This window comes from Anser brachyrhynchus (genome assembly GCF_964034855.1).
Source record: "Anser brachyrhynchus genome assembly, chromosome: 2".
Classification (NCBI taxonomy): Eukaryota; Metazoa; Chordata; class Aves; order Anseriformes; family Anatidae; genus Anser; species Anser brachyrhynchus.
This window is the reverse complement of record NC_137695.1, coordinates 99,785,311-99,798,406: the sequence shown is the minus strand read 5'-3', so window position 1 is coordinate 99,798,406 and position 13,096 is coordinate 99,785,311. Positions and strand designations below refer to the sequence as shown.

General features: G+C 35.8%; 1 protein-coding gene across 5 annotated transcripts in view; it reads left to right on the top strand.

Annotated features, from left to right (window-relative positions):
* Positions 1-13,096, top strand: part of ZNF407 (zinc finger protein 407) — a 336,771-nt gene that overhangs the window by 251,865 nt on the left and 71,810 nt on the right. The gene's annotated exons all lie outside the window — the stretch shown is intronic.

Sequence of the window (13,096 nt, the reverse complement as noted above, 5' to 3'; positions counted from 1 at the left end):
TAAAATACATGCAGACGTACATGGGCTTTGTACAGGGAGGTTTGTAAAGAACAATAGCAAGATCTGTCCCTGGGTTTTTAGAATTCCTGTTTAACTCATATTGACTGCAGAATTACCGCCTTCATGGTACAGTTTTGCATGCAGATTTTTCTCTCCTGCTTTTTAAGGTTCAGCTTTAGGGACAGCAGCAACAAGGAGGTTAGTTTGGAACAGAAGCTACTGATAATTCAGCAGTAAGGAGCTCTTATTTTAACCTGACCAGCAGAATAAATTGCGTGGCATACAGTAAACATGCATTAGATCGCCTCTTGTCTGTACCACATTTTTCTGTTAAGTTTTATACTACTAGTTTGTCTGGCTTCCTTTTCCCCAGACAGCTTACCCATTTTATTGTGCTCATTTAGAGGAAAGAAAAACTGTTTGTCTCCTTGAAAGGCAAGAGAACAGTGAGTGGAAAACTACTTTTATAGCTAAAATACCATTATAATATATGGCAACTAAAATTCTAAAATTGAAAGAGAAGATACAAGAGAAAATCTTAAATCATTTTTTTAAAGCCACTGACAATTTGAAATATTCCCCATGAAGATTTCTATTTTTTTGCCTTCCTTCCTTGAGCTTAGTAAAATGTGATTTTTAAAATGATTGTTAAAATAACTTGTTTAATTTCAATAACTCAAATAAGATCCATTCTTCATATAACTCCACCTTTTTTATTTTAATGACTGTGTCATTAATCTAACATTTTCCATTTTTATTGTGCTTCATTTTTCCCCCTTCTGATCACTTTAAATTATGACTATGAAATGGCATGCATTCAGCAGCAGCATGCTCTGCCTGCGTTTTTACGTCTCTTTTACCCCTTTCATTCACATATTTTTACCCTTCTGTACAGCCAGGTGCCAACAACATTGCAACTGTACCGTGTCCATAAGCAACTTCCAGGCTACAGCTATGGGTGGCAGCTTAGTGACAGAAGGTTTTTCGAACACTTTATTTTTATTTTAATTTTTTTAATTAAATATCACTGATATAAACTATTTGTTATAGTTTATAACACCTTCACCCCCAAATTGGTCATTACCTTAGGTAATGGTTGATATGTTAGGTTGTTAGCTGATTTTAACAAATGATTTTGTGGAATTATTACTTAATTCATAATGTAATTAAACTTTAGTGCCCAGCAATACACAACCAAAGCCATATATTTATCTTGGATTGCATAACCATGAAAAGACTGCATTGCTTAAACCATTACCATTCACCGAGTAAATAAAATTAATTTATTAGAAACTTTGCCACACACAAATTTGATATAAAGCTAAGAGATAGGGAAGAAAATAGGTAATTGGGGGCTGCAGCTCACTCAGTGATCACACGTGCTGATGGCTCGTGCAGCACTCCGGCCCTCCTCATAGCGCCCATGCACAATGGTAATGAAAATTGAGAGTGCATACAATTCTTAAAATTCAGATTCTACTTGTATTCACCTGGCTTTTTGACTGATCTTCAGATACAGGACGTGACGGGGTCCATCAGATTAGGATTCTTGTATGGTAATACTGCCCTGAACACCCGTGCGTGCACCATGTGTGTTAGCAGCAGTACTGCAAAATCCCTGTGCTACTTCCGAGTTAACGCACTGAACAAAAACAGCATCTGCATATGTCCCATTAAGAAAAAGTCAGCATGACCCAGAAATTACTACATTTTATTTCAGATGCAAGAAAGGGTATAGAAACATGGTAAGTTTGCAATCAACATACCTCTATTTGCAAAAACATACAGGTAGCAGAGTGTTTCCTCAAGAACCAGAATGAAAAATAGAAAGCAGCTCTACTCTGAGCATGAAAATTGCACTGGTGATTATTAGCGGTAGAGTTACAGTGCTATTGCTGTTTGGGGATAGAGTTGGGGGCAAGTCTGCTTGCAGGCGCCCATGCATCAGCTCTCCTTGCCCTTGATGGAAATCAGTGCCATTTGGGAACCCACTGCGCGGCACAAGCGGAGGCTGAATCCAGGCTGTTAAAACCAGAGCGCGTGAACTTCAAAGCTGCAGCACCGAGGGGCTAGCCTGGACTAATCGTCCCCAAAGAAGCAGGGAACAGTATCGCATCAGCGCAGCTACGCGGCCCCTGCATCAGAACGGGTTTGCCTCTGGCCAATCCCTCGTGCAGCCGGGAAGTGAGGGGTCCGTGCTTCAAAGCAAAGCTTGTTCTGCTGGAAGCAATTGGCAAAAATCTCCAGAGTATTACTTAGTTATTAGACGGGGTGAGGGGGAAAGTACCTTCTCTGGAATACTGAGATTGCAAGAGGTACTTGGGCAGTGGACATAAATCTCGCCAGCCCCACACAATCCTGCTCACAAGCCTGCACACTGTGTCACCCATACGCAGAGATGCACAGAGCCCCTCCAATGGGGCATGAGGATGTCTTGCTGTTGGGTAAATATTGCACCTGCCCGCACAGATCAATAGGACATGCCCTGGCATTCAATTCTTAACAATTCTTTAGTATTATTTTCTTTAGTTAGTCAACTGCATTTCTATTTATCCCCTGTCTTCCTCAAGCGTTCCTTGCTTTAGTACTTTATGAAATAATTTATTCAGACTTTCTTGATCCTTCTTGCTGAAGTTATAAATTTGATAGCATTGCTATATTGACTGGAATGTTACAGAGCAGTTAGCTTTTATTGTTTTTGTAATCTAAAGTATGTGATTTTATTGTTCATTTTTATATCTCAGATTTCATCGTTTATTAGAATTTTGAACTATATCATCTTCAGGGTAAGATTTATTCATTGTGCTAAATACACATTTTAAAATGCTGATTAATTAACCTGTAATTCATCCTCCATCTTAACAGTTAGATTTCAGGGTTTTCTTTGATACAACCGTGAGTGAAGGGAAATAAGTAAACGTCATCTCTGTCACAGTATTTTTTTGTCTCAAGAGACACTTGTAAGAGTTGCAATATCCACCCTACCTCTTCTTTTTGCTTAAGGAAGGAAAGAGTAGTAATAATTTTCTGGAGCGTTACAGACTTACATAGACTATATAGACTTGTATAGACTTATATAGACTATAGACTTTCCCCCGTCTCTCTTTCATTGCTCTGGGTGTGGGTATTGCAGGCAGAGATGGGAAGGTCCCACTCCTGTTTGTATGCCTGTAGTCCAAATCACAATTCTGTAATCATAATTTCACTCTGTAGTAATCTTGTGCTATTATATGTGATTGAAACTGAGATGTTAGCATTTATGGTCCCTGATCAAATAACCTAATCTTTAAGCACACTTTACATCCTCTCCTCCTCTAGGATTTTCTTCTTGATTTTGTTACTGAGGCATTTAGGCCATTTAGACATTATTTTTGGTAAATAAATTCTATATTACTTATGCAGTATGTTTAGATTTCTCTTAAGTGTACCTTTAAAAATATTTATTATTTTTGGAGTAAATAAAATACCCCATAATTGTTAGAAGCTGTATCTTGCGTAACTAATACATATGCTCAAACATAACTGTTTTCCCATGTGTTCTACCTGGTGAGATTTAATTGCTTAAAATCCAAGTTTCCTACAGATATGTACACCAAAAGAAAGATACCTTATGTGATGTAATTACAATGTGATGTAATTAAATATCAGTATCAGTGGACAACTCACTAATTGTGTTTTTCAGCAGCTTCTTTTGGATGTTTGATCCTTACAACCAGTTTGTTGGTTGTTTGTTTTTGTTGTTGTTGTTTGTTTGGGATTACTTTTTTTTTTCTGCTGCTGAGCAATTACAATCAGTGTTTTGAGGCTTCAAATTGTCATTTATGTTCCTGCAATGGAAGCAAGGTTATTGGTAAAAGTGTATTTGAATTCACAATGACCCCAGTGAGAAATTGCCTTAGGTATTGTCCTATATCTTATGACAGTGATAACTTGTAAAGAATTGCGTTAATTGCAGCTTGTTTGCTTCAAAGTAGCTAAGTTTCTAATTTCTGTTTTGTTCCTTTTCAAGTATCATTTGGGACAGAGAAAAGATTGATACAGATGCTAAAAAGCAGGTTATGTTTTTCAAAGAATGCAGTTATTAGCTAATGCAGTTCATAAACTAATCTACAGTCTACATAAATTCTGGTCAGTGACAATCTTGATAGAAATCAGGAAGTAAGAGCTCAAGATAAATGGTTAGACTTTTGATGAAAAAAAGTAGAATACTTTGACAGCAGGATGAATGAAAATGCCATGAGTATTTTTAATCTACTAATCTTCCCTACCAGTTGTTGTTGTTGTTGTTGTTATTTCTTTTTAAGGAGTAGAGAAGTGATACTATATAATTTCGAAACAATCCAGGTAATTTAACATCACCATTGTTGCAGAGGAAGGAGAGAAGAAATGATGTACAGAGAAATTAAAGTCCAGTTCTATATACACGGTGCATAATTCACCTTTTAGATGTCCAGCTTCCTGTTGAAATTGTATTGAACCCTCAATTCAGTCATGCGTTTGTGGATGGAGGCCTATTTCAGGTTTATATAAGAAATTTGTTGAAGATCCATCAAGCAAAGTTTCTTCCTCCCAAAGGGCTAGTCTTCCTCCAATGTAGGGCATTGTTTTCAAAATTAAAAATGTACCTGTTTTTCTATGAAGAAGACATAAATTAATAGAGATATGCACTGCCTTTATTAATATGGCGAAAAGAAATGGCAATGCCAGATAGGGATGGCTCTGTTTCAAAAATGCAGCAGCTAGATGCATTAGCAGTAACGTGGGCAAATGTCTACAGGAACGTGCTCTACTATCTTAGAGAAAAGAAGCAGAGTGCTTTGCTTACTGCTGGCACAACTTGCTGCTGGTAGTGGTGTTCCCTTAGAAAGACCATTCTGAAATTCCAGTACCAGAGCTGGTCACTGGCAGACCCAAATCTAAAATAGTAGATAGGGCAAATGTAAAAACAAAATATCCCCTAAAAGTGGGCCATTTGTTTTGAGAGGTTGGGTGGGAGGAAGGACACAAACTATTCCAGAAAATTATTATCAGCAAAAACCCTTAGCTGCAGGTGGCCTCAGGTTGAATAGCTCTGAATGTAGCTATTTTATGCAGGTAGACATTTGGCCTTCATCTCATCCAGGAAAACAGAGAAATTGGTTAGCCTTCTTTCCCCGTGCATATCTTCTCTGCCATACCAGGCATGAATTCAGTAGAGTTGACATTTGGCCTCTTCTCCCTTAATTTTAATAGTTGTCTTTGAAAGAAATTGCCAAATTATTAAATGTTTAATATCTCAGCACTTAAAACATATCATTTTAAAACAGTCATGTATAATATTCTTTTATGTGCATATATAGTAAAGTGCACCTATATTTTCCTTTGTGTTTGATCATTAGCAGATATATTATATTGTCAATATATACTATGAATGATATTTTAAACAAACCTTCTATGCCTTGGCTGTAAACTTGAGAAAAAACATTGGTTTCACCTTAAGGTTTTAATTTCCTTATGTTTAGTATAAAATCAATACTTTAAGAGTGACTAAAATAACAACTAGACAATATTTACTACTTTTATGCTGAACATTTCAAATCAGAAGAACTTAGGAGGAGTGTCCAAGTTGTAATTTAAACATTTATAACCATCATTCCATTCTATCTGAGAAAGCTTACTTTATTAGGTCTAGATGTACAATATATTCAATTAAAGCATCACTCCAGTGGTAAGAAGCATTTTCCTTAACATTAGGCATAGGTACTTGGATCTAACACAGTCCTTCACCCTTACAAGTCAGGAATAGTTCCTCTGATATCCATTAATTAAGATCATTTTAAAATTGCTAGAAAAGAATGAAAGAACTGGGTCCACTACATTGTCTTTAAAAATAAAGTTAAAAGCATGAATGTGATAATATGAGTGTCTGTTCATAGATGTATGAGTTAGATAAAGGGCATTTTGCCATTATGTGTCAGATTATTTTGACTTCAATTTTTCATTGAGGCATGTTGAGTTAAGGTGGTGCCTAATGTGAGTAATAGTGACAGAATCTGACCTTTTTATGTGATTTTTTTTCTTTTCTCTAATGATAGCGAACCTCTGAAGTAAACCTTATACCAGTTAGAAGGTATTGCATTTTTGTTACGGTCTTTGTCATGGTGAGCCAATCAGAGTTGATTTTAAATCTTTTGTTCCACGATATACAGTCCTTCTTTGTCCTATCATACTTTCCAAAACATAGCATACCTAAACATTCAGAACCGGTAAGTAAACCACTTCTTCAGTGACTAGAGAGAACTACAAAATAAAAGTAAAATAAAAAATCAAAAGGTAATTCAAGTTTCAGGCCAGATGCTACAATCATTCTTGCACCAACTATACCTCTACAATTTTGAATGCTCTGTAGATTTCGTTTAGTGGCAAAATCCTGCCCTAAATTGTGAAATATCAAGTCCAGTGGTAAAAAAAAAAGTGGAAAAGAAGTGAGAGATTACAGCTCTGAGGGCAGTTCATTTTTGCCCATCCCAGCTTGAGGAAGGCTATTCCAGATTGGTCTTGCTTAGTCCTGTCTTTTTGTTTCATAAGTTCAAGTCATTTCACTATGTGTCCTTGAAACAGTTCCTTTGTCTGTGTTGTGAATCCTTGCCAAGTCTTTTCTGACTGCACAGGATGCACATAGCTATTGTACTGTCATTCACCCAAACAGTATGTCCTCTACAGTGACGCTATGCTTTCATTAGTATGGTAGGGCAAAAAAATATTTTTAATACTGATTGGTACTAAATTTTATATTCCGGTTGTGTATGCAAAATGGGTCCAAACCTGAACATGGATAACTTTTCAGGATTTAGTCGTGGAAGGAAGTATTATATCCAAGTTTATAAAACCGAAGTGAAATTACATGACTGGTTTGTTTGGCTTGATCCAGGGATGAGGTTTAATGAAGAGTTTTAGGGAAGTAATCAAAGATCGCTTGGTCAATAAGAGCAACACTGAAAAGTATGTAATGTCATTTGAACCAAAAAGTTTCTCACTCTTGCAACTGCGGGCTGATACCAGAATCACCAGCAGCAGCAATTTGTGCCTTTATTTGGTGATAAATTAAACAGGTCTTCCTGCGCTCATGCAAGCAGAAAGTAAGAAATGATCTCAGACTTTGTGAGTCACACTCTGCCTGATTAAATTAAAGGTGCAGGAGATACAGAAAACTGCTTGCTGTGTGTGATTATTTCAGATATATTATGTTACTGACACTGCAGCAAAGATGGACGTTGTAGATTTGGCATACAAATACAACATCATTTGATCTAAACAGTGATGCTGAATAAGTCAAAAAAAGCACCAGTGACAAACTTTCAGCTGAATATACAGCCATGGAGTTTACCAACAGTTTCAATGTACTTTCCAGGCAGCTGATCTCAGATAGTGTTTTCCATAATCTGAGTCTGCTGAGACCGCTTCAATTGCATTTATCATTTCAATAAAGACTAAGTAGAGATTCATGTTCTGTCTTCTGTATTTTTCTTAGATTTGACATACTATGATGGTAGCTTTTCTCTTTGCTTTAAATCCTACTATATTTCTAGATAGACACTTTTTTTTTTTCTTTTTTCTTTTTTTTTTGGTAGCACTGGAAAGTGGTTGAGAAACTTTCTAACTGGAGTTAGAAAGCAAGTTAAAAAATGTCTTTTCATGACCGACTGCATTCATGCTCTTCCGAAGTGGAGCATAGTCTTTCAATACATGGGAACTGTGGTTGTAGCCATTAGCTATTCCCAGAGAGCCTTTTTTCCTAATCAAGCAGGACTCCATAGGGATGCAATACTTTTTATCTTTTTGGAGAACTCTGGTAGTAAGCCATTAGAAACAAATAACTCAGTTCTGAACTTTCTTCAACATATTGGCTCTAAGTGGAGCAATGCGATTTGTTTTTTATTTTGAGATCTTGTTTATTGCTGTGTGCACTGTCCTACAGTTTCATCACTGGTGAACTTAGGTGACCTTTTTATGCTTATTATTATCCAAGTTTTCAAAGACTCTTTGAAAGATCAGTTTTGTTAATAATTAGTATTAAATTTGCTATGCCCTTCAGTGGGACATAGGCGCAGCATGGTCCATAAACTTTCTTTACCGCTTTGTGGTATTTCTGTGCTTTGTTGATTAATGAGTCATTGCATATCATGATTTCTTTTCCTGGCATTCATCATGCGTTAGTTTGTGTTGCAACATTCTCTTTCAGTATACGTTATTTTATTGAACTCAAGAACCTTATGTATGTAGTAATTGCATTTTTCATAGTTGTCTGACTTTTTAAATTTTAACATACCGATATTATAGGTGGTTGTGGTATTTTTGAGCAAAGCGAAATGTATCACACCACAGTAGTATGCTGATAATACATGCTGGAACAGCCAGCCATTTAGCTTTATGTTATGTATTTTCCTGATTTCAGTTGGAGTTCAGGACTGTAGTTATATATTATTGCATTTCAGTTTGTCTTCCACATCTTGTTAATTTAGCAACTTAATCATTACTTTAGCTTTCTTATGTTGTTTGAGTTGTATTGTTATTAACCGGATAATAAAATGGCCAAGTAGATTTTATTTATTTATTTTTATTTTAGAATTTGTTCAGGTGAGAAATTTAGTGTGTGATAAGCCAGGGTAAGAGTTTATAGTATATCAGTTGTTCTACATGAGGTTTTAAAGTGAAATAGTGCTCTACACAATTGCGTCACCTGACTTACCCCATTAATATTCTCTTGTAATCAAGTCATTAGGGTTGCATGCTTTTCCCCACTGCAACATCCCCTGTTAAATTGAGTAAAAATGGAAAAAGGGCTTTATGTAGTATTTTGTTTTCCCTTTGAAATATTTAACTTCTACTTGCTGTAGAATTACGTATTTAAACTGAATTAAGTTTGGGCTGATTTTTTTTTACAGTCATCCATTTCCCAAACAAAATCAGTAGGATTGTTACAAATGTCTTTCTTATATATATACGGAAACATTTTTGACAGATGAAGATTTAGAAGCAGGTTTTTGATGCCTAGATTTCTGAGAAGGTATTTGCATGTGCTGATGAGAATCCCTGCCATCTCTCATTGTGGGTGAATGTGTATCCCAGCTTCCATTTTTGCTTCTCCCTAAAACCAGAAGGTCAACAAACATTTCTAGAGGACTGGCACTTGTTTACCTAAAGCAATTCCAATTGGTTTGGAAAACAGAGAATTTAGCACCAAAACCAAAGCCTGGGTACTTTTAACTTTGTGTGAGGCAATGGAGACTGACTATTTTGATGTAGCCTCGAAATCAATTGTAACCGAGTTAGTTACTTGAGAAAGATCAGTTCCAGGAATCTATGGCCATAGCTTTACTTCTTACCCGTACCTCATTACCGCTTCAGTCAACGTGTTTTGAGGAGAAAATTCATGATATATTAATATGAGGAGTCTTAAGTATTCTTGTGTCTTTCTCTAAGGATCATCTTTCTAGCTATATTAAGAAATGCTTGTATATGACTTTCTGTGTATTGTATGAGATGAAAAAGGCTTTTTTTTCTTTTTCTTTTTTTTATGAGTACTGTTAATTCAGTCTGACAATAATTTGCACTTCTCATTCTGTATCTATACAAATTCCATACTAGTTTCACTCTTTCACTTGGAGATGCATCTTCTGTACAGTTGTATTCTTTGATTTGTATGTAGTTAAACTGGTGTAAAGTTAATTTTTGCACAGGTGGGTTCTTTCCTCTATCAACCAAGCCAGTTCAAAATTTTTAAGACCATACTGAACAGACCACTGTCATAATGATTTTCTCACCATTAAAGCTGTGAAACTGGTCTGGTAGCTGTATGTCTGAATGGTTTATTTTATTTTTTATTTTATTTTTTTCACTGATGTAGCTGAATTCTTAGAGTCTTACAAGCCAAGACTTACTTGTACAGTAGTAGTAAAAACCTGAGATACATGCTGCTTTGCACAGACAGGTGCTCAGCCTTTTTCTGGAAAAAAAAAAAAGTATTTGTTGATTTTTCTTCTTTTTGAAAAGACTGAGTTATGATACACATTAATGGACTAAGTAGTGGAATGTTCCCTTGACAGGTAAGAGTCTGTACTCATATTTGTTCAATAGTAAAACCTTATTTTCCAAGCAATCTTACTTATCTTCTTTTGTCTACTAATCTGAAAGTATCTACGTGGCTGTATATATGTAAGCCAAATTTACACATATTCAGAAAAGCATTTAAAATACCTTTTAGTTTGCATTCAATATTTAAGGAGGTTTTTTGTTGTTTAATGCAGCAATACTGAGTGTAACAGCCATGCTTTCAATTAAACCAGTAACATTTAGAGGCACTTCTTGGTCCAGTTTCCTAAGCAGACAGGAAAATGCTGGGTCCATCACATCAGTATTTTCCAATGCAGGAGAAATCCTTCCAGGCTTTTATATTCCACGATTCAATACTTTGCAAAGTATATACAGGTTTTGAGCAGGCACATTAGATGGCAAAATCAACCTGCAAATGATGATGTGTTTTTAGGCCTTGAACAAAAGCCGAAGCAGAATACTGTGTTAAAGGTTTCTGGTGAGAGCTACACTCGCACACAGCGTTGTTTCTTCTATTTTGTAGCTTTGATCTTTATTATGACACCAAAAATAAGTCAGTGCCCTTATAGGAGGGTTACATACTTCTTTAAGTGGCCTATGCTTTTAATCCTCCTACAAACAGATTAAGTGTATTTATCTTTTTAATATTCATCTTCTACTTAAATGTGGTTGCCTAGCCCTTGTGGTTAATTACATGCAAGAAAGGTGTTCTTTTGATGTCCTGTTATACTTGTCTTTGTGTGAGCTTATCACAGCTAGTCACTTAGAAGTCAGAGAGTTAACATGCTACATGGGTAGTTTTAATATCGAGGAGCTTTTTTTTTCCAATAACCTTGCTAGAAATGCTAGAAGTAGAATAAATGAGAACAGATTTCTTATTCAGAATACCCCCACTGCCATAGGTTACATTTGCTATCCATTTTGATCTATCCCAGTCACAGCCCACAATTTGGGCCACAAGTAAATTACACTTGGCAACTTTCCTAATTTTGTTAATAACACTAAATATGAATCTACTGAGACACCGACGTTTGCAGAAACATATACACATTTTTTTTCAGTAACAGATTAGTAGGGAAAACCTGTGTTGAATGCATAGTCCAGTAATTCAGCAATATTTCAGTTTTAAATTCAAAACAAAATTGCATGACATGAAAATCAAGATTAAATATTTTAGCCTTTCAGGACTGTTTTTCTAATACAATAAGACTTTTGCATTTCCTGTATTAACTTTTTAAGTACAAGGTAAATTAACTTGACTTTAGTAGCCACAAAAATCATGTAATACCATGTTCCTTGTATGCTAATATTTAGAACCAGTTAACCATTTTCATTAGACTTTGGTATTGCATATTGATTTTTTTTTTCATATTTTCTTTTTCCTGGAGGGAATGAAACACTTTTGCTTTTAAAACAATGAAGTCAGTTGAAATAGGCTTACAGATTTTTATCTAAAATGTAAAGATTACCATCAGTGTCTGGGTTGCTACCATTAATAGATGTTTAGGTTATGCGGGATTTTGTCTTACTATGATCAGTCTTTATTTATGTAAAGTAAAATTCTGCCACCACTTTACTGATACACATTTAGCAGGGCAGAACTCTGGATCTGTATTATTAAAATGCATGGAGAGCCTATCATATTCTGGGCTTCTGCTGAAATATGCTTTTAATTGAAGCAGAATTATAGCTATATATTATCAATGTGAATCTAGTTAAGAGTACAGCATTGGCTGGACTGCTTCACTGTTGTGGTAGTATAACAGGCTATGCATTGGGGGGTTGAATTTAAATACAATCATTTGTGTAGGACAGGCGCTTTGCACAGGAAGTGATCAAATGAAGAGTCGTCTGCAAAATGGGCACTTCCACTTGGCAAGAGAAGCAGTGTCTGTCCTTGAGAAGAAAGGCTAGATCTGTGTATCCATTGATGTTTGTAGTTGCATTTTAGATAAGCATTTAGTGCTCTGAAAAAGGAGAGTAGCATGCCCATATATAATTTAACAGTGCCTTCACATAGCAAAGAATTTTGGACAATAAGTCTTTAAAATTTGCTTTTTAAACAAGGGAAAAACAAAGAGAGAAAGAGAAGGAAAACAGTGACTTAAAAAGTAAACTTTGGGTGATTAAAAACGAGCTGGAGATTTTCCCTTTTTCTCCGTCTACAGTCCAAAAGGCACCCACTATGACTTTGCATGTTACATTTTGCTGTGTTTCTGCCGCAGAATCCTGAGTAGCGTTTCAGACAAAAGCCAAAACATTATAAAATAGGATCCATGCATTTCCCATTGTAATGTGCTACACAGATGCTCAGTTCTTACCCATGAATCTTAGAGTTCATGTACTTCATTTTAAGAGCACAACTGAATTATTAACATTGATTTTAGGAGAGCCAATTGAGACCTTAAATATGTGTGCTAATGTTTGCATGATAGGAACCTTAGTTGGAGTGCTAATGCATTTTTAGTCATCATACCTATGTTAAACGTATTGGGGGGGAAAAAAGAGAAATGAATATCTGAAAATGAATTTAAAAAAAGAACTGCAGAAAAATGTGAAATCATGTTCATGTCAACTGCTTTTCCTGATACCAGAACAGACAGATCTCCAATACCATCGAAAGGTGGTACATTTGGAACTGACAGAAATGTGTGGTTATTCCACCGTGCAACACTGGGCCGGTGTTCCTCACTGTCACAAGCTATTACTGATGTGAGTCAGATTAAAAAAATCCTTCTCCAGCTGTTTCGGATGGCTTAGTAAAGGATGTTATTCTTCTCCTGGAAATCTTGGTATGCATAAAAAATACAGGTGTTTACAGGAATACTAGTTAGGAAGGAAGGATATGTCAGGCAACTGACATATCTGTTAACAGACAGTCATTAGGAGTGAACTGACTTCCTCTCTTGACCAAAACTTTTTTAATAGTCTTGAAGAAAGTTTGTTCAAACTTTGTGTGAAATATCTATTGGGGTCTAGATCTTGAATTAGGTGGAAAGTACTG